The following is a 24,597-nucleotide window of genomic DNA, read 5'->3' on the forward strand; positions in this document are numbered from 1 at the left end:
AGATTATCTCTTCATTTCAGACTCACTTCAGGTGTTTTTCTTCTTCTTCTTTATATTTATTTGCATCAACAAGTACATATGACTACACACCCTTTGGTGAGTGTATCCTTACAGGTATCCTCTTTTGAAACCAGTGAAGTTGTGTAGGAGTGTGTCTGCTGAGTTTCACAACCTGGTTCTCCTGAAATGGTGCAAAGCTGATGTGAAAATGGCTTAAGATGGGCGTTTGACATTTTAGTTACACAGTGGGACCTGAGTCTTATTAAACTATTATTTACCAAATTTGTTGCTTCGGCTTGCTGCACTTCCAGTTCAGTTTAGCATTTCAAAACATTAACAAGCAAAAATGTGCTTAGCAAATGACTATCCTGAAGAAACAGAACTCTCAGCGTATCTGTTAGACTGAATATTGTTTCCTGTGTCCAAAAGTATTTTAGCTCCAAATAAAAATAATAATAATAATAATCCTTTCTGAGTCTACGGTGGAGAGCTTCTTCCATTACCTTGAGATCAGTTTTCACAGAACAGTTTGGCTGGACGACATTTGTTCCCAAGCCAGGAAACTAGTTGACAGGCTTTTTATTACCACAGATTTTTTTTGTGTCCCTTGCCATGCGGCCTGTTTCATGTCTTCTGATGCTTTACGTGTCCTTTTGACACCATTTTACTCATGAACATGCACATATATTCAGCTCTGTCTAGTCTGGACTAATTTGTTGCTGTTCTGCATTTAACCTTTGTCCTGACACACGTAGCTGCACAAAAGAACAGAAAAATAGCCGGAGGAGTTAAAGGGGGGGTTGTCGGCCAACTTGTTGCTGTGTGATTGTGGTGCTATGACAAATACTGTGTGTGTGTGTGTGTGTGTGTGTGTGCATGCGTTATCAGAGCTTGTGTAGTTTGTATTTACCAACAAAACAAACTGTGAGGTCTTAGGTAAGGGACACAGTGACGCTAAATTTTCCACAAGGCCTCACATTTTCGTTTTACTTCTCCTGCACAAAAAATAGACAGAAAGAAGGACGAGGAGGACGGGGGGAGAGTGGGAAAGACTTTTGGTTTTAGTGCCACAGGGGGGTTAGGGATTTGAAGCAGAAGAAGAATAGGCAATGCAGTTGACATTGTTAAATTTCAAGTGTTTTTCAAACAGTCCATTTACTGTGTAACCCTAAACCCTTGGGTAACACTGAGGCCTCTCACCCTCAGGCAAGGTGCTACAGACCTTACTACTGCAGTTAGACCAGTATAAGTGTTTGTGTTTGTACTCCTTCTGGAATACTTAACATTTTTTGTGTGTGTGTCTTTTTGCAAGAGTTTTGCATAGACTAAAAGTATGTGTTTAATGTAATAGTGGCATTTAAAACTGGAAACTAATAACTTTTCATGTTTGAAATACATTACACACACGTTAACAGTTCTTGTCAGCCCTCCTCAGCATGACACAAAACAGCCCACGGCACCTCCGTGTGACCTAAGAACTTATTAGAAACGGTCAAACAGAAAAGAATGAAAGAGCTTGCTGGAAGTCGAGATGAGATGTAATGTAATCTGTCTACTCGAGACTCCAGAAGTGGTTTATAAAGTTGAGGTTCCTCTGCACATCCTTCAAACGTTGTAGCTTTCTGTTGACAAAAAGCTCCCACAAATTCATGTCGATCAAAAACTCAGCATGCCTCAAATTATTTTAAGTTAGTTATATATACACATATATGTTTGTTTGTTATGTATAAGTGACCTAAATAGCGATGTAGTTAAAAATTTGTGTGATTCAGTGCATTTCTCATGTAGTATTTAAATCATTTATGAGGGGGAAAAAAAGGCCAGACGTTTTCCCGTTTCTATTCTTTGTTGTGCAATTGGAATTTGAATATACACTCACTGGTCACTATATTAGGTACAGCTTGTTAGTATTTGTCAGGCCCCCTTTTGCATTCAGAACAGCTTTAATTATTTGTGTCACAGACTCAACAAGGTGCTGGAAACACCTTGTTGAGTATCTGCACAGCAGCTGCAGATTTGATGGATGCACATTCGTGATGTGAATCTTTCATCCCACCGCATCCCAAAGGTGCTCTATTGCATTGAGGTCAGGTGACTGTAGAGGGCTTTTGAGTACAAAGAACTTACTGTCATGTTCAAGAAACCAGGGTGAGAAGATCTGAGATCAGAATCAGAAGATGGGTGCACTGTAGTTATAAAGAGATGGGCATGGTAAAAACAACACTCATTTGGTATTAAGGAGCCCAAAGCACCACCACCAGCAGCAGCCTGAACCTTTGATGCAAGACAGGATGGATCCATGACCCTACCATCTGAATGTTCTCGACTCCTCAAACCAGACAATGTTTTTGCAATCTTCTATTGTTTTGGTGAGCCCGTGTAAATTGTAGCCGACACGAAGGGCACCTGGTGTGGTTCTCTGCTGGTGTTTTCAAAGATGCTCTTTTGCCTACCATGGTTGTAAAGAGTGGTTATTTGAGTTACTATTGCATTCCTATCAGCTCAGTGCACTCTGGTTATTCGCCTCTAACCTCAACAGAGAAATCTTGCACATTGGATAAACCTAGAAATGGTCTGTAAAACCCAGAAATGATTATGTGGAAAAATCTCAGTAGATCAGCAGTTTAAAGCCCATCTGGCACCACTGACTATGTTACTTTATATCACCTCACTTCCCTATTCTGATACTCGGTTTACACCTACATGCCTAAATGCATGGAGTTGCTGCCATGTGATTGGCTGATGAGATATTTGCATTAACAGGCAATTGAAGACGTGTCCCTCATCATTTTTTCCTTTACTGCAAGAAACATTAAGCTTGAGGAGGCGTGAATAACCAAATAATTTCCTTAACAAAACATGCCCATTTTGCAACTTCATGTCATAACAACTCAGATATTTTCTCAACTTCCTAATTGCTCCATTACAGTTTTCCTTGAGTGTTAAAACATCTTCCATCTAATAACCCACAGCCTTATCAAGGTCAAAGGAAAGTTGTTTGGAAAATTCTCTGTCACATCTGCTGCAAAGCTCATAGAAAACGTTTTCCACTACTTCTAGACCGAAGTGTTTGTAAAGCTTCAGAATTTAACAATAAACAGAAAAGGCCTGTGTTATTTACTGATAGAGTGGAGCTTTAGACCAAACTGGCAGTGTACTGTTAGTTGTTGCTCTCAGATCCAAACCTGTGGATTCCCATAGAAGACGTGATGTTATTAATTGTTCATAAACATCTGTTTATAATTTTAAAAGGCTTTGGTGTGAGTAAATAGTTCGTTTGTTAAGCAGTTATGGAATCAGCATGGTGCTCATGAGATTGATGAGAAAATTAAAAGCAGTATACAGTATACAGTATACACATGCGCTCAACTCCAAACCTTTACAAGACATATAGGGTGCGTAGTCTCCGGGAATAAAGAAAAGAAAGAGAACACCGGCAATATTTAATTATATTTGTTAAAGGCCCCTTTAATAAATATATGAACATTTTTCTTTTTCAAGGTTAAAAGCAGTGCCATCAAAATTAAGGAAAGTCATCAGTACGAAAGTGTGGCTCATTTATAAAAACTTCAACAGTGAGCTCTAATATAAGGTGGAAATAAAACTTGATAACAAGCTAATTTATGTTTGCTTTTAGTCTCTTAGTGGAATTCATTGTCTGTACAAAACAATGCAGAATAACACCACACGTCCTTTACATCAAGTAACAGAATCAAGTACATTTATTTATTCATTTTTAGCGGGTGGAGAACAGGATGGAAAGGCAGCATCCAAGTCAGCTACAGGTGGAAGGTGACTGTACATCTCATCACGTCTGCTATTTCATCCGCACACATTTGCGGGGTTTTACAGCCCGCTGCTTTCCCGAGGACCTGCGTTTGCACGTGTGCATGTGCCTTATTATCCTCCAGTCGGGTGGCTGGAGGACTAGGGTGGAGGCAATTGTGCCACCGAGGTGGGGAGAATACAGCAACGGGGAGCTTCATCACTGACGGTGGCCGTTAATTAATCAAATACGCACATATACACACACGCACACAGACGAGCAAGCAATAGAAAAACACACAAGCACGCCAGGCCTCTTCTTCTAACGAGAGGCTCGAAGCCATTCTGCTTACCATTGCCAGTCAAGCTGATTCTCTGCTTGCTCTATTTGCAGAGCTGCCCCTCCCCTCTCTGATGCTATGATCTAACTGCAGCCTCCTCCCCCTTCACAGATACACACTTACACTTTCTCCATGCTCACATGCCTGAGCATACACACACATATGCGCGCGCAAGCCTACTACTCGGTCACACCGAGCGCGGCGTGTCTCCTCTGTTGAGTATTTAAGTGACATTAACGAGGAATGTGGTGTGCATTGTTCATTTTTGAGGGGGAGAAGCTGTTGATCTTGTGGTTTCGCGACTCCCAAGCAGCCTATGTGGCATCTCATTTGTAAAGCAGAGGAAAAGTACTGAAATGAAATGCAAAGAAAGAAAGAAAGAAAGGAAAAGTCCCCTTTTTCTCTCCTCCCCTCTCTTCTCTTCTATGCCCTTAGATAAACAACAATAACACTAGGGGTTTTTTGTTTTTTTGCTCCTCTGTGATCAAGGAGTTTCAAAGAAACATGGAGGGGGAGGTGTGCTTGGAAAAGGTGGGAACAAATAATAAAAGGAGAGGGAAAAAAAACAGAAGTATAAAGTGGAAAAACCGTAGGAGCAGAGGCGAGCTGCAGATCTTTACAGTCAAATTCTCAGAATGGGTCAAAGTTCCCCCAGCAGCCGGAGACGCGTTCTGATTGGCTGCGGAAAGGTGAAATTAAAACCACGGTAAACTTTTGACCTCGCAGGAATCGAGGAGAGGAACGCCCATTGCTGTAACAAGAGCGAGCTTCCCCCTCCTACTCCTCCTCCTCTTCCTCAGCACTGCTCTCCCAACAACGCTCCCTTCCCTCTTCCTCCCCCTCACGCTCTCTCTCTCTCTTTCTCTCACACTTTCTATTTGCCTCACCCCCTTCCCCCTGCTTTCTTTCCAAGCGAGTCTGTCATTCGCTCTTTCTTTCCCTTCTTTCTGTTCAAACCATCTCTCCTTTGCTGAACCCCCCCATCTTTCCCTTTATCTCAGGCTCCCCTTGACTGTCTGCCCCCCCATGAATTTGTGCCTTGGTGCATATAGCCTGATGAGAGGTGGGGAGGGAGAGAGGCAGGGAGGCACAGAGCAGAAAAGAGCTGGGGGAAGGGTATGGAGGAGGGAGGAGACAGCCAGAGAGAGAGAGAGGGGGGATGGGAACAGGAGACAGAGGCAGAGAAGCAGAAGCAGCAGAAGAAGAAGACACGGGGAGAGGAAGGGCAGCAGATATGCAGCCTTTATTGGGTGTAAGCTGCACAAACTGCTCCCTGTTAGAGAGGAAGAAAATCTCAAGAAGAGTGAATGTATAAATAGACACGTAACTGTGGCTCTGAGTAAGATCTGCTGAGCAGCAGGGCGGGGAGAGCCCATTTTTATTGCTAATGGTTTCTCTCATTACACATCAAACGGCTGGGGGTGCGTGCATCTGCGTGTGTGTTTGTGTGCAGCGGGCCGATTTTTAAATGATTGTATGAGCCAACTAAAAGAGCAGCCCACTCGCTCGCTGCTTTGATGCCGCGTGCACGCACGCACACACACAGGCTTGCAGCTGCATATTCGGTCACTAGCAGTTTCGTAACCGCACTGTGCGGCGGAGTACTACTGTCTAATTGTTGCTTCTGTTCACATGTAGACAGTCTGGTGAGGGAGTTCTTCCAGCATGTGTCTTGTGCTGCACACGTGCATGTGTAAACACAGCCTAAATGCCAGTCACAGTAGAGATGGCGCTGTCAGTTTTCAGATTTTAATGCGATTGAAGTAATCCCTTTTGGTTTAGATTAAGCTCTGCGATGAGTTGAGTGGGCATAACTGTAGTGAAGAAAGACGTGGAGGAGACGCGAGCCTGAGCCGGTCATCTGGGAAGAGATGAAGGAGGAGAAAAAAGGATGAGATGATTTTCTCTTCTTTCTTTTTTTAAAGAGAAAAATTCTTTCTCTGCTAGTGAAAGACAGCAAACTAAGAAAAGGAGGCTGTGGATGTTATTGAGTTAACCAGACAGAGCCGGAGACTGAGAGGGAGGGAGAACAGTGGGAGCTGAGAGAGCGACTCGCTAGACGAGTGGATGAGGGCTGCGCTGTGGTGCTCTGCCTGCTCCTGCTGCACAGTGGGCACCATATGTTCTTATAATATACAGAGCACACACTGAATCTGTGCTGCTCCCTAAATCTCTTCTCTTCTCTTCCATCAGCTCTCGTTTGCCTTACCAGCCAATTACCTTACCCAAGAGATAGGCCATTAGAGAAAACACACACACAAAAAAAGGGTGCACACAACCCTACATGCACGCTTGCTATGCATCCCATTAGGTAAGGAGCACCTAGCCCGCACTGTCTTCAAGATCAGAGGCACCTCTAACAAACATTTGGCTCTACACGGACACACAAACACAAACACGCTTAGATAAGGACCCCACCCCCCTCTAATGGGAAGGAAGATTGATACAGACAGAAAAGAAAGATTTCTCAAGATGTCGTTCTGCCCGTGCTTAGCTCCTTCCTCTTTAAATATTTAAAGCAACCGTGGTTTTATGGAGTTGTTGGTTTTCTTTGACAGAAGTGCAACTTTTTACAGAGCAGCAGCAGCAGAGCCAAATGAGTGTATGCCTGAATGTGCAGCTGCTATGCACTGACAGTGATGCATGGAAGTGAATGGAGGCTGATTTGTGATTGGGGAGTTTTGTTTTGTTTTGTTTTTCTTAGGAAGGAGTGCTTTCACCTTTATTGCTGTTGTCTGGATTCAAGGTGTGTCAGCTGCTCTGTGACTGATTGTGTGCTTGCTTGTTTGTTTGTTTGTTTGTTTGTGGGTGGTTATGCATGTTGCCATGCAGTTTCCCTGCCTCTCCACCATGTGCTTTTGTCTGTGGGAGTGATGGATTGAAGGCAGGCAGCTAATGTGATTTAGATGCTCAACCAGGAGTGTGTGCAGTGCTGCGCGTGCAGTGCTGCGCATGCATGTGTGCGCGCCCTGTCCACGTGTGTGCAGCCAAATCTGCAGTGTACGTGTGTGTTTGTCTGTCTACCTCCCTCTTCTCCTCTCTTTCACTCTTCTTCCTGCACCCCTCCCACCCGCTATCATTTTTTCCTTATGCTGTGCAGTTTTTGGACTCGGAGCAAATAAATAGAGGGAGCAGGGTGTTTATGTAGTGAATCTGCTGCTCCCTCGCTGTCACCAAGGAGAGCGAGAGCGCGAGAAGGGGAGGCGAGAGGAAGGTAGAGGTGGAGGAGAAGATGGTGTTCTCTCACTAAGGCTGCACTGATGATTTATTGTGAGCCAATTATGTCCCACTGACACTAACAAAGTCGCGCAGCTTATTCACTTACACACACACTTAAACTTATCATCACATGCATGCATCAGCAGATGAAGTGTTCTCACTGTTGGCAGCTTAAGCAGCAGAAGAGTTTGAGTTTTCTCTGCATGCAATTATCTTGTGAGGAAATAAAAGAAAAAAGCAAAACACCTTTCCAGTGACATACCGTTTTTTTCACACAAACCCCACCCTCCTGTTTTTATTCATTTTTCCACTTGGCCAAGTTTATCTTTTTGTATCGAGCTCTAAGTCTCAGAACACTTTCGCACGGAAACCTGCATTTGAAACATGAGACTTGGGTCTGCTTCCAACTTTTGATCCTTTAATTGAGTAAAAGTGGCAATGCAGTAACGCTCCTTTACATGTTACTGTCATCTTTAGTGAAAAGCTTCAGTGAAAACTTTCCTCAATTCAATTTTATTTGGACAGCGGGAAATTATAATAACAGTTGCCTCAAGGTGCTTTATATTGTAAGGTAAAGACCCTACAATAATGCAGAGAAAACCCCAACACTCAGATAACCCCCTTTGAGCATGCACTTGATGACAGTGGGAAGGAAAAACTCCCTTCTAACAGGAAGAAACCTCTGTGAGAACCAGGCTCAGGCAGGGGCAGCTATCTGAAAATCTTGACTGCAAAAGCTCAAGAAGGAAGTCACCTTGGACTTCTACAGTCATACCACAAGTACTCTTGGTACTGTGGTAAGGTACTCTGAAACTCTTGTGAATGTGGTAACTTGAGAATGAGATTTTTGAATTTCATACCATAGGGGCATCTACCAAAAATCTTGGACAAGTTTGAATCTCAGTGACCATGAACTCAAGGACAAGGTCACAGATCACGTTCTCTGAAAATCTTGTGAATGCTATAACTCAAGAACTCAAGGAAGTCGCCTAGGATGCTCATGCCGTGTATGCATCGACTAGGAGGCTGAGGGGTAGCACAGGCAGTCGGCAGTAGGGCTGGGCCATATTATACCGTTCACGGTAATACCGGTACAATGTTGGGCAACGATAAGAAAATGAGATCGTTGAGTAAAACGAATGAACCAGAATTGGTTTGTAAAAATGGTGCCGTATTTGTCGGACTAAGGTGCTCGTAAATCTGGGAGTAATCTGGGTCTATTTCAGGACCCAAAGTCAAACGAACACTGCAGCATCACTTAGAGTTAAAAACTGTCTAAATTCTTTCATCTTTAATAAAACGATCAGCATTGCTGCTTTACCAGGTGTAACTATGAAGTTTAACATCCAGATATCCATGAAAACAGAATTTATTACATTTAACGGAGGTAGAAGTTAGCAGGAAGTTAGCGGAAGTTAGCTCGATGGTTTCGCTAGTTACCTAAACATTATATAGCATGTTCTGACTGAGAGATTTCTGAAAAAATTCAAATGTACAGCTCTACTATCACTTCCAACATAAATGAAGACAGAAAACTAAACAGCAGTGACGTTTGTAAGGTTACTGAAGTTGGGCTAGGTGGTATGTAATGATGTGCTATGTGATCGCTAGTTCCACGGCTATGTTAGCATAACATAAACACAGTGAAGCTGGAGGATGAACGCTAACACTTTTCCACTCAATAAAAGTTAACGTGAAGGTTCCTGATGGTTAGGGACAAATGCAGTCGCATGGCAGGATGCTGTAAACGGACCAAACTTCAGTCAGGAGAACAACTGAAATAATCCATCCACAATACCAGGTTAGTCATTAATATACTGCAACAACATGGGAATAGAGCAGCTGTGATAGAATACAGTATTAATGAATCAATGGTACAGAAGTGAAGGAAGCAAGAAGAATGATTTGAATAAAGTTTGATTTCTCTGACTGCTTTGTTTCGCTTAATGTGTCTAATAATCCCGTGCAGTTTATGGTCCGAAAAATACGTATTTGACTTTTTTATTTGGCACACTGCAGTTTAATGTTGCAAAGCACCTCTTTTTAACTTCAGTGGATATTATACATGGTTATGCTCAGGATATGTCAGCCCATTTCTACTGGAAATGCCTTTTGGTTAAACTTTCAGCAAGGAATTTGCATTTGCACTGTTACATTTTTATATAGCTTTAATGCACAAAATGTATAAAAAACAGCTGCTTGTTTAAGTGAAAATAAATGGATGGGGGTTTTTTTCGCGCTAGTAAAGTTGTGGAGTTGTATTTTGTCTCGCATCAATTATATTGTCAGTTATACCGTTATCGCAAATTTTCAAATATATATCGTGATAAATATTTTTGGCCATATCGCCCCGCTCTAGTCGGCAGTATTTTGCATTTTATTGTAGTAGCCTGCTGATGTTAACTATGCAAATGTTATTGTACTGATAAATAAAATAGTTAAATAATATGTTAAATAAATATAACAGTATGGCATCGGGTGGCAAGGTGTGACATTTGTGTCTAAAATAAAAAAAATGTCTCAAAGTAAAGCACATTTGTGGAGTAAATGTGCTTTCCACTGCCTCGGAAGCTCGTATCCTGTCCTAGACTCAAAGAATTATACATCAGATTTATTTTACAGGGTCGTCATCTTGAACGTTTTTTACAGTGAAGATTCAGCGTGATGGTATTATGTGATTTTTCATGTAGTTGGTCACCTCATAAAAGGTTCATGTAAATCTTCCTGACATCTGCTGCGGAAGACATTCAGTAAACCAACTGCTGCTCTGCAGTAATCTGTAAGAGAAAACTTTGTTTAGCCTCTCGTATCAAAGCAGAGGATCATGAAGACTCAGGTTAATCTGAGTTCAGATGCAGGATTGCAGAGCCAGCTCACACCAGCCTCAAACAAAGGTTTATTTTAGGACACTGCACTGAATGAGTGATATCAGTGCAGAGCTGTGGATCAGAGCTGTTCATAGCACTGTGTATTTGACAGCCTGTACTTTTACCTGACATCCTTTGCACCTGCGACAGTATACACGTTGTACATTTACTTTTAAATGATCACAACAAGAAGACATTATGCTTCTTTCTCCAGCTCAGTTTTACGGCATAAACTATTTGGATAATTTAAATGGTAAAATTTGAATGCCGATCTCAACTAAACACTTTTTTATGGAGTCATTTGTCTGCGGCCTCAGCCATCCAGGAAGTATGCATTTGAAGTAGATGCAGAGATGGTTATCTCCTCAACAGCAGCAGTGTCAGTAGCCCCACAGAGCAATGCAGTGTATGTCCAGGATATATTTCTCTTTCTTTATTTCTCTCTTGCCTTTTTCTTATTTATCAAGCACAACGACTTTTAAAGAAAAGAGAACTGAGAAGAGAGTCCACAAAGATGAACCTACTAGTGTTTATTGCTGGTGGTAATACCCACATAATATACTGCTCAAAAAATTAAAATAACTCTTTTTAATCAGAGTATAGCATCAAGTCAATTAAACGTCTGGGATATTGATCTGCTCTGCTAAGTAGCAAAGGGGGTTGTTAATCAGTTTCAGCTGCTTTAGTGTTAATGAAATGAACAACAAGTGCACTAGTGGGGCAACAATGAGAAAACCCCCATAAACGGAATGGTTTTACAGGTGGAGGCCACTGGAGACATTTTTTCCACTTCTCATCGTTTCCTCTTTTTCACTAGTTTGGCGTTTGGCTACGGTCAGGGTCACTACTTTTAGCATTAGGCAATACCTGGACCTGAGTCCAAATCCTCCAATATATAGCCAAAAGGTTTGCTACGTCTCCAAGTACAGTCCCATGACCAATGGCGATTCCAGTAGACAGGCAGGTACTCTTAAGAGAGCTGGACAGGGCTGTAGAGGGTCGTTAATCCATCAGCAGGATTGGTATCTGCTCCTTTGTGCAAGGTGGAACAGGATGCAAGACTCATACAAAATTATCTCACTTCACTAGCCGGCATTGTGGAGCCCAACTGGCATTTGCCATGTGCTTTCACAGATGAGAGCAGGTTCACCTGAGCACATGTGACAATGGTTAAAGGTATGAAGAAGTCAAGGAGATCATTATGCTGCCTGTAACATTGTTCAGCATGACTGATTTGGTGGTGGGTCCTGGAGGCGTATCCACGGAGCGATACACAGACCTCTACAGGCTAGGCCATGAGGTAGTCAGGGCAGTCTTTGAAATCCTTGGAGTAGTGGGTGCTGGGTTCTTCCTGGTGCACAATAATACGCGGCCTCATGTGGCGAGAGTTTGCAGGCAGTTCCTAGGGGTTGAAGAAATTGATACCACTGACAGACTCGCCATACCTACATCCAGTAGAACACCCCTGGGACATCATGTTTTGGTCCATCCACCAGGCTGCACCTCAATCTGGCCAGGAGGTCAGTGATGCCCTGGTTCAGATCTGAGATTCCCCAGGACAACATCCATCATCTCATTGGAAACCCAATGCCCAATGTTGTCAGGCATGCATACAAGCATGTGGAGGGGATACAAACTATTGATTTACACATTACCCTGTCCGTATCAGTATAGATGTCCAGCATGATTTTTTTTTTCCATTGAGGTATGATGTGTTTTCAAATGTATTTATTTATTTATTTTTTGAGCAGTGTGTTAGGGTCTTTTTCTTACTTTATAGAAGTAGAGAAGGCATTTTATTTGCTACACCTATCTAAGATTATTTCAGTCTGAGCCAACCTTTTGTTTTAGAGTTACATGTTTCAGTTTGTATTGAAACCTACATTGCTGCCTTACAATAAATGACTTTTAGGTAATGGAAACTGCAGCTTTTAATTCCAGTTGGATTCTGCTGTGAGAAGTTGACAGCAGGTGAACAATTAAGGGTGTGTTTAGATATGGAGAGGAGTGACTTATTGACTGACCTGTCACACTAATTAGATCATACACTAACAGCGATATTGAAAGCCCTTATTTTTTCCCCCTCATTTTTAATACATTTTACAATCACCAAAAGGAAAGCAGGTGAGTGTTTTCTCTGCAGTTTCCCTGCATTTTTCTTTCTGTACCCCATGAGGCTTGTAACTAGGTAATTTATGCTCTGTGATGACAACAGTGTTTTAAGTATTTACCAAAGCTCCAGTCATTCGTCGTTCTTTGATATGACAGCCATGCCTCTTGGTTCATTGTTAATTAACTCACAGTAACAGACCTCTATGTTATGATAATGCATAGTCCCTGCATAATTAATGGCTCCCAGTGAGGTGTTTTATTTAACCCTGTACTGTGTTTGACTGTGTAGGCATGTGTCAGACTTTGTGCTCCAAACATGTTTTGACCCTGAGGTGTCTTTACGACACACTCATTCACAGAGTTTGTCACCGTGTGGCTGCAAGTTTTCTTCACGGTTCAGCCCTAAGGTGCCAAATGAGGACATGTGAGGTTTTACTGTCCTTATCTTATCAGGACTCTTTGTGGCTCTGCGCCATTACTGATGAGCAAGAATGCATCCGCACTTTAATGTAGTTATTTAGCCAGTCTCACACTCTCCTCTGTCCACATGTGTTCAGCACGTGGCAAGGTTCAGGTGTTGACAACAATCCCTGTTGACATTAACGCACAATTACAGTTCAGCAAAGTAGTTTTTTTTAATGACACATATCGTCAATGATTTATGGTGATACTGTGCAGCTCGTGTTCTTGGAAGTAACTTGGGCTCTCGTCTGTCACTCGCTAATTTACTGTGCACACAAACACAGCGTCAACTCGAACACTGTGAGGTTTTAAACTCGGAGCCAATGACTACACTTTCATTAAAGGTTCGTGTAGTTTTAACAAAGAAAATCAAGCAACGTGCTCTCGGCAGAAAAATTACGGGAGAAGTCTGGAGTAATGAATGGAGAAACATAAAAAAGGTTTCATTTACAACAGGAGGCCTGAAAAGTTTCAACACAATTCTGAATACTTGTTCTTCGCTTAATTTTTGCTCATGAGTGTGTGTCAGTTAAACCCCCTGCAAAGTTGCCTGGCAGCAGAAGCTACTGAACAAATGAAACTAAATGCTGTGATGCAAAGCAGGGTGGTGTTTTTTCTCGTGCCACTTTTTTATCATTCCTGTTTCAGTTACAGTACTGAGACCATGATCGCCATGGTGAAGCTTGAAAAAGTGAAGCTTGTTCTCCGTGGACTGTGATGTTTGCAGATGACACTGATCTGTAGTGAAAGAGGAGAGGTGGAGATGTGCTCTGGAGAGAAAAAAATGAAAGTCAGTAATAGTGAAAGTGTAGGGCTTTTGTTGTTCACTGTGAGACTTGCTGTGATGTATGGTTTGGAGGCGGTGGCATTAACAAAAAGACAGGTGGCAAGCTGGAGGTGAAGATGCTGAGATTCTCATGGACAAGCTTAGGAATGAGCGTATCAGAGGGACAGCTCAGGTTGACCTCTGAGAAAGTTCGTTGGTGTAGTGAAGGAGGACATGTGGCGGGTTGGTGTCACAGAGGAGGATGCTAGGGATAGGTTGAGATGGAGGCAGATGACCCGTTGTGGCGACCCCTAAATGGAAGAAGAGGAAACGACAAACTTTATGAGGTCATAAAACTACACTTAACACTATTCAATTTCTTAGTTCACTGTTTTTAGTCATTGGCTGAAAATGATTAATTTATGTGGAGAGATGAGACTAAACACAAATAAAGGAGACTGTGCATGTGTGAAGTGATCTCCTTAGTTTTTGATCTTGAGCATTTCTATCAAGTGAATTCTAAAAGAATTTTTATTACAAGAGTCTTGTAAAATCATTTTAAAGCGCAAAAACCTGATACGCTAACTTTTCTTTTATTCTTTTTATATTTGCGTCGCTTTAACAGTTCATTTAGCAGCTTAACTGCAGATTCATGTTTAATGTTGGAACTAACGAAATCTTGCACACTTCCTACTGTACTGTAGCACGATACAGTGTCCTGTGTGGTTTTCCTCTACCTTCTTGGAAAGGATGACTCATGCAAACGCCTGTTTCTTTTTTTGAATATGTAAATGCATGTTTGATGGCAGCCTACAGCAGACACACCCTGGATGGCTGGATGAGTTTTATTTTTTAGACCTGCTTGGCCTATTTCTGCCCCGAGCCAGACGCCTTCCCTCTGCTTTTCTTCATCCTCCACCCCCTCTATCCCCTCTCTGAAGTGTGAAGTTTGAAGTAGCAGGCTGTGCGCTATGATAGCAGTAATTGGTCTAAAGATGGAAAGTTTTCTCTCACTTTGGAAGCAAATTGCTTCTTAGTTTAGTGGCAATTAGTGTTTTTTAAGCAAGGCCTGTTGAGAACAATATAACATCAAAGCTCCATTTAAAAGCAACAAAAAGAGGGTGTAGATGATGGAGACAGTGGTGAAACTATTGCTGTTGGGGGTGAATAGAAGCTCTGAGTCTTGTACGGGTTCATTTAAGACAGAGTGGGGTAGCTGAGAGTGGCTCCCCTCTTTGTACCCCATTGTCTGCGGAGGCGAGCTTTGGACTCAGAGTTTTTTTATTAGCCTCTGTGGTCTGATTTGTTTAAGGGGAGGCAAGGTGCCAAGATGTGGTTTGGCTCATATTTTGCTACAGTGTGAGCGCCGGGTTTGTTGGAGGGGGACTGGGCGAAGCAAAACTAAAGCAGAGTCACCCAGAGTACACACACTCACTTTCACACAATGTACTTTTATGCTGTCTTCACTGTGCTGCTGTGTATGCTGGCTAGTGCACACAATTTCCCTTATTCACAGCCATTACAGAAGATAGACACACGGAGAGAAAAAGCCTGTTATAAAATGTGAGGAGAAGGGAAGAGAGAGGGGGAAAGGAATAAAGCTCACACAGAAACGACTCCTGGATCAGTCTGAAGTTTCTGTGCCTCCATCAGACGCCTGAAGATATTTCTTAAAGACAAAGATCCGTCTGGACGTGATTTTTTTTTTTTTTTAAAAAACACATTTTTAAAGCGTGTTAAAAAAAACTGATTTTCAGCTGTCAAATGACTCCAGGAAAACTTAAAAGGGACTTAATATTTCTCATTTTCCATCATGTGTGGATGATTTCAGCATACATGTAAATGTCAATGTTAGATTTGTTTCTATAGCACATTTAAAAGGAGTACCTTTTAAATGGTAGTTTTATCTTGGTACAAAACTACCAAGATAAAACCATAGATAAATAAAGTAAATACAACAAAATAAACCATAAAAATGAACAAATACAGTAAAATGTGACTAAAAAAGATTAAAAAAACAACAACTGATGGACTGAAACTGAACTCGAATAAAAGCCAAGGTAAAAAAGTGAGCTTTAAAACTGGTTTTAAAAGCCTGTTTGTACATATGTACAAAGAATCTCCTCTAAATGTGCCGCTTCAGTTTTTTTCTACCCGTGGGTCTTTATGATGCCACCCATCTGCTGTCCAAACCTTCTGTTTGTAAGGGGCAGTCTAAGGGGGGCTGAAGTAAGGCCTATTATGAGATAAATCTAGACTGTAGTAGAGTCCAAGAATAAACTATACGGAGCTGGGAATGAGCATAATAGGTCCTATTTAATTAAGATTGTATAGCTGGTTTCACTTTGGATTTAGTTTTTTGTTTGGCAGAAACAAAACTAGGGCCGTTCAATATAACGATATATATCGGATGACGATATAAAAACGTCTATCGTTTCATTTTACGCTATCGTTTGTTTCGTGGTGTCGCAAAATAAACTGTTTACGGCAATATTTTTTCATCATTTTGATGGTCACTGTAGTGGCTATATTAATTTCTTAAAGTTCTCTCTTTCTCATATATTTTATATAACCACACTACTGACGGACAAGTGCCTGTTTTTATGCGTTGTCATTAGCAACAACGACGGTAACACCATCGCGTGTCCGCTTGTTTATGTTCCACATAAACCTTTCACAATAAAGCTCAAGTTCCTGTTGAGACTTTTTAAAATAAACTGAATCACGTGAAAGAGCAGATTATTTACGGATGAGAATTAAAAAAGAGCCGCCAGGTGCTAAAAAATAAACCTTAGACTCAAACGTTAGAACAGGCTTTTCCCCGCAGCACGCCGTGTAATAAATACTCACAAAGAAAACGGCGGCCTTTACAACTTATGTCTAAAAATGTATAGTTTCATGCATCAGTTAAAACACTTGACTCCAGCTACATGACGCGCAGCTGGAAACACTTCCCGCAAGACGAGCTGCCCGAGATTCACAGAATTTACAGAAAATGTTACATTTTTGTGATTTATATCGTTATCAGACGATAGAATTCTTATATCGGGATATGAGATTTTGGTCATATCGCACAGCCCTAAACAAAACCCCAAAAAATTAACTATATGAGTGCTGTAGATGTGTTTCTCAGCTGAAGCCATTTCTGCTCACAAATGTTATGAGCCAAATTATTTAGTTCATCCTACATTTCATAAGTAACCCGATGCAAGTTTGACTTTATGACAGCAAGTGGACTGAATATGATTCAAATGAGTCATTTCACTTCTATAACTGTCCATCTCATTTGGACAGCTAGAGTTTGTACACATGCCAGCCATGTGGGGGCAAAAGTCATTGCACTCCTAATACCAGGCCTGGATAAAAGGTGAGGGATGCATCAGGAAGGGCATTTAGTGTATCAGTTACATCCCGGGTTTGTGATGACTGCTGCTGGTGCTGTTGACCAGCCTTGTGTCGGTGTTAGTTTACATTTCATTTAATCCAGTGTTTGTTGTATTTATTTGTTTATTCATTATTTGTTTCTATTTATTCATTGGAACCCGAATTTTTGTGCCACGTCTTGACATTGGAGCAAGGAAAGGGCAGGAAAATGTTCAGTGCCATTTATACAACGCAGGGCTTTTTTTTCTGGCTTAAAAATGTACTTGTTCTTTTTGTAAAAGGGTCCAGTCGGTCCCATATCTAGCAAAGGTACATCGGGTCTTTGTCACAGTGTTTCTTTTATCTTAATGCATTTGCAGCTTCATGCACTTTGTACCTGGATTCATATTTTTCCACTGGACTTTTTAGTACCTCATTCGACAATTTTAGACCACTGATTCCCAAAAGTGCTTTTACTGCAGTGAACTTGTTTTGAAATATTATTTGTACTTATTTGTCTGTAGGCCTTGAGTCTACTTAAGAAAGATCACCCGCTTACTGATTAGTCTCATATAAATCCACACTGTAATGGACTTTGTTAGCAAGAGGGATTATTTCACTTTCTTGCATGACAGCATGGCCCTCGTTCCTGGTTTTCTTCCTGGTTCAGCTGATGGTACCAGATGAAGGCACGTGTCCGGTTTTACCATCTTTATCTTATCCTGACTGCTCATTGGTTGCACGCAGTTTTACAGTTGTCATTAAGACGCCAGATGAGGAAGTATCTGTTTCTTTATTTTTTCTTATTTCTAAACTAGATTAAAGTGCCATACAGCACAAGTTGGAGGTGTAGCATGTCGTGGTTCAGCTTGCGGACCACTGCGATTTAAGACGAAGATGTTAGTGTAGATCACCATGGACCGTGTTTGAGCTGAGAAACTGAAAACTTGAGAAGGTAACTTCTTATTTGACTATTTTTGGTTTTGTTCGGATTTGCATACATTTGAGTGAAAGTGTTACTTTTGTTTCACTTCTTAATACCAGCACTTTTAGCAGCTGTTAAAGAGGTCTGTAAGTCACCTGGTTTTTACGGTCAAGGCCAAACGAGGTGACTTTCAGGAACAAAGAGGAGGCCCAGTAAACAATGATTCAGTGGATTCTGGAGTATCATGCAACGAGTAAAGAGGAAGAAACCTCAAAAGTCACAACAGCCTGACCGCTGAGCTAAATCAGCTTCTCTGATTGCGGCTTCGAAATGCAGAAATGCCGCCGAGACGAAATCTCTGCCGTAAATACCAGCTCCTTCTGCGAAACTCGCGATGCGCTGCGCACGTCGTGTTCATGAAGTCAACGGCTCTTGTGCGAGCATCCCCTTTAAACTGTGAACTGCGGCTGCATCTTCGTTGCATCTTTAAGCGCAGTCGCTTTAACGAGAAGAAGATGCAGCTGTGTACGATATTTATTGTGTCGCTCGGGTTGCATTGATGAAAGGCAAAGCAAGCAAACATTCAGACAGTACAAGGCTGAAGCCTTGTTTAGCTTTGTGGTGATGAGTAATTGAAGAGCGTGAGGAGATAAACAGACACGTGTTCAGAGGAGAGCAGACTGTAAAAAGGCCTAAGCTCAACATTTCTTCATTGACTCTGAATCTTAAGCTCATTCACACTGCTTTTAAATTCAAGGCTTTACGCCAGTATGAGCAGCGCCACATGCAGTTAACTACCATTTTATTCATTCTGGTTTTCACGGCTGTTTCAAAGTGAGCACAAAGAACAGTAATGATCACACTGAAGACTCTCTTGTCCCTGCTTGTGAACAGCACAAAGAACGACTCTTCCCCCCTAAACTTTTTGCACAAAAAAATCGAGTCAGTTAGTCTTTGTCGCAGCCGAGCTATAAATTCTCCCTGCTTAAGCAGTCATTCTCCGGCTCTATTTTTCTCCCCTTTCAATTAATAGGAAACACATCGGTTGAAGGAGGGTCTTTGTTGGAGTGTGAGAGTCCATACATCACCTAAACTAGAGCGCTCACCCCTCCTCCTCCTCCTGTCTCCTGCCTGCTAACACACACATGCACACACCGACAGCCTCCATCTGCTCCCAATCATGGGTGCAGCCAGCGGTCAGGTCGCTGATGGTGAATGGCATATAGGCACATAACACACACGTAAACATACACAGTGTTACAAACTGCTTTAAAATTACATTTTGTTCCGCAATTCACAGTTTTTGTGTGAGTGTAACCAAGTAGTATAAAAGCTGATTACTCTGAGGTGCTTTTTTTCCCCAAATTTTTGATTCTGTCGCAACTCATCTGCACAAAATTATATTGAATCAAGTCCAGCTGTCTTATTTAGCACGCAACATAAAGAAGGTGAGCAAACAGTCAGTGTTCAAGTGAAAATCTTAAATTTAGAAGTATTCTGATGGTTGTGTTTTGAATAATTGCTCAAGGTGTGGCTAGCATGGGGCCACCATCTGTCCATCAATAATCCTGAGGGGGTTGCACTATCTACTACAACATCTTTAAGGTCTTTAATGTGTCTGGGAGCGTTTCCAGTTGGACGGGGGCTGGAGAGGTATTTTCACCCACCCCAGACACGGTCCCGTACAGTTCTCCTAGATCCTGACTGTGCACCGGTAGAAACAGATGATGTAAGCATCTGTCTAATGTTGATTGGTTGACAAGTGGGCTGGAATAGAGAAGGAGAGGTGACAAAAACACTCAATAAATAAAGATCAATAAATATAGTATATAAAGTTCAAGCACTGACTGCAGAGGATGCTTTTCATTGTTTGTAACACTCTGTTTGGCTTCGCTCTTCTGCGTGGCTGGCTGACAGACCAATCACAGCACAAGAAAGAGTGGTCCACAGACTGCTTGCACCACATATTTTCTACACTGCCTCCATCTGACAACAGAACTCTCTAAAGGCAGACGGGCCGTCCCCGGACAGCTAACCCGCTACCTGTTCTGGACCATAAATCCTGCTTTAGAGACACAGTCCATCAGACATAAGAAAAAGACAAATTAGTTAGCGCAGGAATATACAACAGAACGCTGAAGTGCAAACAAAATGCCTTTAGCGATCTAACACGCACACATTGACGATCTGATGAATGCACTGGGACCAACTCGGGGTTCCGTATCTTACCCGAGGATACTTTGGTATGCAGAGTGGAGCAGCCAGGGATCGAACCGCCAACCTTCGTAGATGTTGATGGTTGACCTGTAGATGACCATAGATGAAGGTCACTGATCGTAACTTTCTCCGTTATCCATATTTAACTGAGAAAGTTAAATATGGCTAACAGGCTTTCTCCCACAGAAACATATTACACATCATGTAACATGTCATGTTAGATTATTTAGTGATTTAAAAATTGGCTGTAGGTGTGAATTTAAGGGTGAATGGTTTCCTGCCTCTCTGTGTTTGCCATGCCACCCGTCGATAGTGTTCCCAGCCTGTGTCAGCTAGGATAGGCTAGCTGGTTCAGAAAATGATGGATGGATTCTTTGACTTAATATTGCGTAACATGAAGAAATATTTCATATGGTTTTAAAATATTTGCTTAAGGTTTTTGCAAATCTTCTTGCTGTTGCCTAACATGCTGTTTTTAAATCTACATTTGTCTCCCGAAAACCTCAATTTTTCAGCACAGCAGCTCATGAAAACCTTTTTTTCTCGATTCAAAGTCTGTTGTTAGTGCATTCCACCGATCTCTGCTTTAAGGCATTTATCAGCTTTTGATGGCAATAAAAAAACTTTCCATCATAGAAGGATGACTAGAAAAATTAATTCAGGAGCTCATTTTGCTGCTGTTCAGTGCCGGTGTTTCTATAGATAATAAATCTAAAGTAATTATATTTTAAAATAAAATGTTGATGAAATTTACAGTAGAAATACTTAACAATATATTAAGACTGAAACACTTGCAATAAACCATACATTAAATTTTTTGCATTTGTTTTATAGGAAGAAGAACAGCAGGCAAAAACGGTAAAATAACAGTTAAAGCCTGGTAGAGATTAACAATAGAATCACACAGACGCACTCAAACTGAACTCAGAGACTCCGACGTGACGCTCTCATCATTCATTTAATAAAAATGAAAGTAAACCTACTTTCTGTCTCTCACACACACAGACGCACACATGCGCTGAGGTACACGGACAGGAGAACATGAGCCAGCCTTGTGGTGTGCTTCACCGATGACAGGGTGTCATGGAAACGCCCAGCGTTCCCCATGGTTACGCACTGTTTACCCCTACGGGATACTCTTCTTGGATTGTTCAGACGCTGAACACTTGAGCTACTACAACAACTCATGGCCAAAGAACACACACAGACACACGCACAGTGTTTCTTATCAGGATCTAAATGGACACAAATTAGCCTATTATGTGCTTTTGGGATTAGCGCAGTGATTTTAGCCTAATAGTCTGTTTTTTGTGCTCTTACTCCAAGTCCCTACGCCACAGTGGATATTTGCCAATAAAGGCTTGGTGTTTATATCCAGTTGTGTTTTTGAAGTATTCATTCAGAGGGAAAGATGTGGAAGCACTTCACTTTTTCTTCTTTTTTAAAAAACTTGGGTGGCTGAATTGTGGATCACATGCTGTCTTCACTTTCAGGTTTCAGCTCTTTGACTTCCTGTAAAACTTGTGTCTCAACATCCCTTCTTTTTGTGTGTGTGTGTGTGCATTTGGTCAGGTTGTGGGAGAGGTCTGCATGTTAATGCAAATGCACAGGAGCCATGATGTGTTTGCTCTGTACGTGTGCAGCCGTAATGAAGACAAAAGCACATAGCGAGGCTGGGCTCCCTCGCAGTTTCTTCTCCTCATTAAGACGTTAATGGTGCTTCCTGTGCATGTGTCTTCAGGCTGCTGATTAATAATGCTGCTTGTTATTCATTAATATTGCCCTAATGAACATGCACTGTTGAGCATGATTGTTAAACTTTTTTGCGTGTGTGTGTGTGTTTGTTTTTTCTTTTCTCTCCAGACTCCATTGATCAGCCCACATAGGACCGCGCCCCCAAAGCGAGGGGAGGGGGGACCTGATCGTCTATCATCTTGGCGCCGTCGAAAGGTGAGCTAACATCCCGCACGGTTGGCATGGTAACGGCCTGCTGGGTTCAGGTTGAACGGTTTGTCAGAGACAGTTTCTTGTTGTTGCCACACTCTTGCAACATCCTCCTGACCTGAACGCTGAAATGCAGAGAAAAGTGTGTGTGTGTGTGTGTGTTTTGAGGCAAATATTTTATGGAGGTGGGGTTTTTTTGTTGTTTTTTAGTGCGTGTGCGTGTGTGTGTGTGGTTGAATTTTGGAAGGTGGAATAGTTTACGAAAAAAGACCGGTACTGGCGGTAGCAACAAGGGAAACAAAGAGGGCTGCGAACGATTTTCAGGCAGATGAGAAAATGAAGAGTGGGAAGACAGCAGGGAGACAGGAGGAGAAATCAAATTATTCTTTGTGCTCTACCTGCCACAGAGGCTGAAAGAGAGCATTAATCTTTTACCCCTGTCTGCAGGTGACGACAACACACACACTCGCCAACACATAAGTGTACCCACACTTAACCAAACCACACTCTCTCTTTCGTTCATGTGAATTCTCACACGCATGTTTTTTTGCAAACTCGCTGCTGTTGCACTTATAGCAGCAGTGATTGTGTGAGGAGTGAGGTTGGTAGGAAAGGGGAGGAAGGAGAGTCCAGGCCATAGGAGGGGAGACACTCAGTCTGAAGCAGAAGAAAATAGGAGGGATAAGGATGAGGTGAGGCAAGGATACTTCCAGGAATCTTCCACAGTGAGTTAAGGTGAAGGCTTTGTTGATTTCTCTGCATAAATGTCAGGTGATGGGCTGTCGAGGCACTTCAGGGTTTTGGATGAGCAGAAAACTCATTGAATCAATAGAAAAATAAAAATAAAATAAAAAAACTTGATCTTTAATTACAAAGGTATTATCTAAACCCAATTACACATTCAGCAGTGTGCTTTTAGCACACACACAGTAGAACTTCAAGGATTAATTGAATGATTTGCTCATTTCTTAAGCAGAGGTGCTGGACTTTTTTGATTTATCTTTATCAATCCTTTGATATCCTACTTTGATATCATCATAGTATCTCTGAATCTGCTTGCCCCTGATCAGACACACAGATCTGTAAATTTTGGTTACCTCCGCTTAAGAAATGATTGACAGCTGTCTTTCCGCTTGTGGATAACCTTTCTGTGACTTACCCTCTTAATTCCTATGGAACCAGGAAAGCAGGTTTTATACTTTACACATCCGGGAGTCCGCTTGGCTCTCTGTGATGTAAATTTTGCCGTCGCCTAGTCAGTGTGAGGGTCCACACAAAAGTCTGCATACCGCTCTGTTTCTTGTGATCACAAGGACTTGTTTGTAGAGAAATTACATTATAATGCACCAACTATGCATGCACCTGAGAGCGGACTTCAAGCGAACTTTAAGGAAGTATAACAGGCATGACTACTCGGTTGTCCATGTCCACAACCAAGTATAATCCAGGTTTAAAGGTGTATGTAGTTTTTCACACAGTGCTTCAGTAGTTTGTCTTAGTTTTTGTTAAATAACTTACACTGTGTCATTTAAGGACCTGTTAAGGACCAGGTCTTTTTTATTATTAGGATAAACCAGAAGACAGTCTTTGCAACTTGTGTGAGTAGTTGAAGCAGCTTGTCGTGCTGCTGGTGTGAGTTTACACGGCCAGACATGGGCCGTGTGCCTCTGTTTTGTCAACAGAGATTATGAAAGACTGGCAGGCGGGGGAGGCGACAGCAGGGCTATTTGCATCACCCAGGCTGAGCATGCCTGCCCCTCTAACTCTGTCACCTTCTCTCTCCCTTTTCTCTGTCCCGTCCTGTCTGCTCCTCCCTTTTGTCGCCAGCAACAAGCACTCTGGCTAGACCGCCCTGTCGCCACGGTCTTATCGCCTCCAATCAGGAAAAAATGGAAAGAGAGATGTTCAAACAAACTCAAGGAAAGCTTGATAGCAGGCAGCGCCACAGATCTGTTATCTCATTTGAGAGATGACAAATGAATTAGTTTCTAGATAAACTGAAAGATTAACCATGAGGCTTTTTGTGCACAGCAAACAATAAAAGTTTCTAATGGAGCCTGCACGTTGACTGAATCCACACAGGGGAAACCCAAGATATTTATTATGATGTTTAGATGGGAATAATCCCGCCTGTCTACAGATGATGTACAACACAGATTGGTGATAGATTGAGGTTGTATTTGCTGTTGCTAATCTTTTCCCATTCGCTTGCCGCCTACCCCCACTAACTCTTTCCGACTCATTCTTGTTTGTTGCACCTTTTTTCCCCCCACTTCTGTGACTCATTGTGTTGTGGGAGGTCTGTCGACTCTCCACTTTGCTTGCTATTTTCCCAAACCTAATTCAGTTTTTCTCTGCTGTTCATCCATTTTAATCTGGCGTCAGCGAGTGTTACTCATCAGTAATATTGAAGTGATGCTCATCTTATTGGAAATAATTTTATTGTTTCCACCAAAGTGCAAGAACACACACACTCGCGCAGTCCAAAAATGTGACTGAGCGGGAGCAGTGTTTGGTTAGTGTAGTTATTGAGGGATGGATGGATGAGATACTGTTTAGTCTTACTGAACCACTTTAAGCACTTGAACACTACACCACATTCACACATATACATAC

At 41.9% G+C, this 24,597-nt stretch overlaps 1 protein-coding gene across 1 annotated transcript in view; it reads left to right on the forward strand.

Moving 5' to 3' along the window:
• Positions 1 to 24,597, forward strand: part of LOC146364606 (nuclear receptor coactivator 3-like) — a 64,646-nt gene that overhangs the window by 15,417 nt on the left and 24,632 nt on the right. The window contains exon 2 of the mRNA XM_084915955.1: positions 21,901 to 21,987. The gene's annotated coding sequence lies outside the window, so the exon portion shown is untranslated. The remainder of the gene's footprint in view (positions 1 to 21,900; positions 21,988 to 24,597) is intronic.

Source organism: Perissodus microlepis, chromosome 20, assembly GCF_051167445.1.
Source record: "Perissodus microlepis isolate ML-2025 ecotype Zambia chromosome 20, ASM5116744v1, whole genome shotgun sequence".
Lineage (NCBI taxonomy): Eukaryota > Metazoa > Chordata > Actinopteri > Cichliformes > Cichlidae > Perissodus > Perissodus microlepis.